Below are 5,064 nucleotides of genomic sequence, written 5' to 3'. Positions count from 1 at the left end.
CAGGCCTTGATCGATATCAGCACTTCTGTGCCTTCAGGAATGCCAAACGGCCCTTTTGTTACTCGAGATATGTTTGGGACAGGAAATCAGAAGTCTTTGATCATTTTTGACCCTACAAAGTCCCCCCTTGGCACCATTGGTCACACCTAAAGAGGCAAAAGGGGACATAGTCCATGAAAACATGCTTTCTGTTGTGTACAGATGTCATCTTCAGTCTTCTGGTCCAGACTTGTTGCAGTTGCAGATGGTCAGTCTTTGTTCTCCTTTCAGCCCTGTGTGAGAGATCTTTATCGAATGGTGTTGCACCCTTCATAGATATGCAAAACGTCAATTGAATACTTCACACCTCCACAAGAACAGGCACTGAACATGGTAGAATCCGCTTGTCCCTCTTTCTGAGGCAGGACACAGGATGTGAACTTATGCAGCAGGACTCCTGTGATTTCAAAAGAGCATATGGCACAACAAACAGATAAAAGTAAACATGACATTTGTCATTGGTCAGAGGTTTGATGTGGTCAGATTGAATTTGTCTCAGGTAAAAAGCCCTTAAATTGATGTACTTAAAAAGATGGTCAAGGTGAGAACAAAACATGATCTGAAAAGCTCTTACACTGTTTTTGGAAACATTAAAATAAATTGCATTAAGATATGTTTTAACACCACCCTTCATCAGTAAGAGTATAAGCAAAATATTCAGTGTAACCAAATACAGAAAATCAAATGTCCAAAAACAATCATTGTTTCAACTAAAATGGACAACATACAAAGAAAACAGAAATCAAATTAGTTACATGATATATCAATGAAAATGTTTGTACTTAGGCAAAAGTGAGAAATACTAATTTACATTTGAAACTTGGTGAGATGATAGCTAAGTGATTAGGTATCCCCAAAGAAACCAAAACAAACAATAATTGGATGAAATTCACAATTATAATACAGTCTAGATGTGTAGACTTAACATATGCATACATTTTTGAGGCAGTCTCAGACAGATGTAGATTTGACTCTGTGCGTGTGAAGATCAAATGGTATTATATGTGTCTGTATTTAGCTGTGGCTATGTGTCATTGCAACCATGCTCAAACAAAGGCGAGGGAGTTTTACAATTATGATGCAAATTTGGTCCTGTTGTAACAGGGAGCCAGCATGAAAATGTGAGTATGAGGTGTGATCTGGCTCAAAATGCTTCCATACATTTACATTTAGTCATTTAGCAGATGCTTTTATCCAGAGCAACTTACAAATGAGGACAATAAAGCAGTCAAAATGAACAAAAGGGCAACAATATATAAGTGCAAATGACAAGTCTCGGTTAGCCTAACGCAGTACACGTAGCAAGGTGTATATATATATATATATATATAGCTGCTATGTAACTACCCTGTACAACCTGTTTGCACATTCTTCTCTTGTATATTCCTGCTCATCTTAATATTTATTAAGTCTACAGTATACTGTCCAGCACATTTTATTTTATTCATATTTTTTTTAAATCTTTTTCCATACCTATATTTATATATATTTTTCTTGTGTTTGCATTCTTTAATAATTGCACTGTCCATGGAGCGGACCTGACTTACATTTCACTGCTGGTCATATATTCTGTATATAACCATGTATGTGACAAATAAAAATCTTGAATCTTGAATCTTGAATCATTAGAGATAAGCAGACCAGTACCTCCACCTCTTCCAGTCAGACGGAGGGAGTGGGAAAAAGAGAAATTATTGGAGAGTGCTGCAGGTGTAGCATTATCCTCTGGTTTGATCCACGTCTCTGACAGGGCCATGAGGTTTAGTCTTGAATGACTTGTAATAGAAGTAATAAAATCTGCTTTGTTTACAGCAGACTGGCAATTCCAGAGACCAATAGAAAAAGAAAGTAGTGTATTAGTAGACATAGGCAAAGTGCGCAGGTTGTTAGGATTGCGCTGCCTACAGTGTGTGATGCATGGTTTGCGAGTGGTAGTGATAGTAGGGATCTGGAAACACATAGTAAGAATTGGTTATAAAAACTGAAAACAGAAGGGGAACAAGTAGTAGGAAAGAGAATGATTCAGAAGCGATACTTATGTGCCTTGCCGGTGTCCCTGTTCGGTGGAGTCAAACAATAGAGTCAATGGTCTTTACACTCTTCGGTCTTCACACGAGGAGGGCTTCACACAAGGGCTGCCGCGACCGCTGCCGCGGTATACTAAGCTTTTTATATTCGTCTAACAAAACTCAAATTGAATTGAGCTGGACACACTTTCCTGTTTATCACAACAAATGGCCAAGCAAAGCGCACGACACTGACAAGGTACGCGATACAGTACGAGACTAAACGCGATTTCAGCACGTCTCCACACAGTAAACAAAACAAGCGTTTTCTAGCAACGACAACTGCTCTAAACACTGAGACAACAAATAAATACACAATAATACACGCGATTTTATACCAATGTTTTTTGTTAAGGAGCATGATAAAGTGCAAAGTTCAGAGCTGAATCCTGTTGTGAGGAAAGCATTTTCATTGTTAAGACAATTGTGAATCACACTGTGGCCACATGGCAATTCTATGCTCCTGTACATGGATCACTGCAGCTACATGGAAAATAGCAGAGTGTACCACTCAGGAGACAAACAAATATCAACGTAGACACACATGAAACTTGAAATTGCTATGCAATTCCAGTATTACAGTTATTCCAATTTTACACAAGACACATGGTCTAGATGCATAGCATTTACAACCTTAAACCTAAGTTTTTCACACACTTACAGTAAAGCAGTCATGTATTTTAGAAGAATAAACTCAAATACTCTTTGTGCACATGTAGTTACACAAACAACTATAATGTGCTCTATGCGCACAATGTGTTTAGCACAATTACAAATTTGAAAATACAAACAGGATCATTGAAATTTGGATGTTTACATATTAAACTCGTTGCTATTAAGCTGCTAACCCACTAGCAAGTGAAGTCAATTGCTGGAGGCCTTGCATGAACAATGCAGTTAACTCACTAAGAGTTTTACTTAAGGATGACTTGTTACATGTAAACCACTGATCTTTGACCTTAGAAAGTGATGTCCTATGTTTCAGAAAATAAGGTGGAGGTCTACCCCATCCCAGTGACCAGCATTTTTCCTCTGAATGGCCTATTTTCTGACAGGAACTACAAAACCTGCTATCTTTGCCACAGAGTTGTTTGCTGTGTTCTCCTGGAGTCTGAGGATTTTCATGAATCTCTAATGCTTCCTTTACACCATGCATTCTGGTCCATGACTCTGCACTATTACGGTGCTGCATCACCGTAAGAACTGACATCGGCACACTTTTTTGAGCAGTGGCACATGCTTCCTCTAAATTAAAAGTTCTAGAATCATCACAGCAAGTCATCTCTTCCAAGAAGTTAACGTGCTTTTTAGCCCCATCGCTGTTAAGCATTTTGGGAGACATGGACTGCTGTGCATTTAGCTTAGCCTTGAGAACTGCAATGGTGCCGTTGTGATTTTTACATTTTTCACTCAGAGCTAACTGTTCAGCTAGTAATTTATCTAGCTGTGATTGAAGATCCTGAATCTTTGCCTCTGACTTTTGTATTTATGCATTTTTAGAATGCAATTCTTTACAATTAGCATCTATACTTGAAGATAGATATGTCATCAAATCACGTAGCCGTGTACAACTTATGAAGTTTAAAGCCTCAATTATTTCCCAATGTTTTGATTTCTTTTGATGTTTGCCAATTATGCCCCACCATTTGAGCATTTCATCATCTGAACATCTAGTATCAATATATTCTTTCTTGAGTTTGCACAAGGTAGGCTCAAGTTTTTTTGCTCCATAAAGAAAACAATACAGTATGTCACTTTTATTAGAGATGTTCCATTCCATCCCTGAGGAGATAATCTGAATGTTGTCAGATTGTACAGTAATGGGACTATTGAAGCTACTTACAACCTTCTAATTTCTATATCATACAAATGGACAATGAAAACATACTTACCCACTCCATGGTCAGAAGGCCAGCTTTAATCCAGTCACAAGATCAACTGTGAAAAATCCTCATTCTGATGACCGATCAAAGTAAATTTCAGAAAACTCACTGCAAGGGATCCCGGGTTTCGGCACCATCTGTAAGGGTGGTTTCCCTACAGTGGTTCAGGCTGTAGGGTTGCTGAATGACTAAAGAAACATTGTCAGCACGATGGTATAAAACTGTACATTTCTAGTCTATTACCACCCACTGCCACTTATACCAACGACGGAAATAAGCGCAGTTAGAATAGCTAAATATGTGGGAGAGTGTTGCTATTAAGTGACTATATTGTTTTGCAATAGGTAGCACATCAATATTTTGAATAATTAGTTTTTCCACAAAATGACATTGTTACCTTAAAATCTTTAAGATGGCATCTACTTCCAACTACAGTGTCCTTCTTACGTCTACGACTCGGCCCGGCTGCGGTTGCCAGAGTCGGCATGGACATGGGATGAATGAAGCCCTAGAATCGACCCAAATACACGGGCCCGAGTCCGGCTGCCAAAACTGCCGGCATTGGGCCACAATCACGCCGACAAGAATTGAAACACTTAGCCGGTACTGACCCAAGTCTGGGTACTAAAACTGGGCCAACCCCACCGGCATTGGGCCACAATCACACCAACGAGAAATGAAACACTTAGCCAGTACTGGCCCGAGTCTGGGTACTGAAACTGAAATATGAGTGATATTACATGAAAAAAAGCCTCCAGGAGCTTCCTCAAGTAAGCGTACCCTAAAAGAGGGACAGATTGACAGAAAGAGAGACAAAAAGGGGAACAGACAATGACACGTATGGTTATTCAGACAATCTCAGACTGATAACATGAATGGTAACTCTGGTAAATGTTAACATGTGGAACATACCTTTGGAATAATTTGTTTGCATTCGGGCCCACACTTTTCTTCCACCATCTCTGTCCAAAGTGAGCAGCAGCCATCTTTGATGAACTTTTCAATCTCTCCATCTGATGCACTGCCAGTACTTGCATTTCTTTGCACTGATTGAAAAAAAAAAAAAGAAAGAGATC

Source organism: Sinocyclocheilus anshuiensis, unplaced genomic scaffold, assembly GCF_001515605.1.
Source record: "Sinocyclocheilus anshuiensis isolate Anshui unplaced genomic scaffold, SAMN03320099.WGS_v1.1 scaffold1231, whole genome shotgun sequence".
Taxonomy (NCBI): domain Eukaryota; kingdom Metazoa; phylum Chordata; class Actinopteri; order Cypriniformes; family Cyprinidae; genus Sinocyclocheilus; species Sinocyclocheilus anshuiensis.
Note: the sequence above shows the minus strand (reverse complement) of the source record.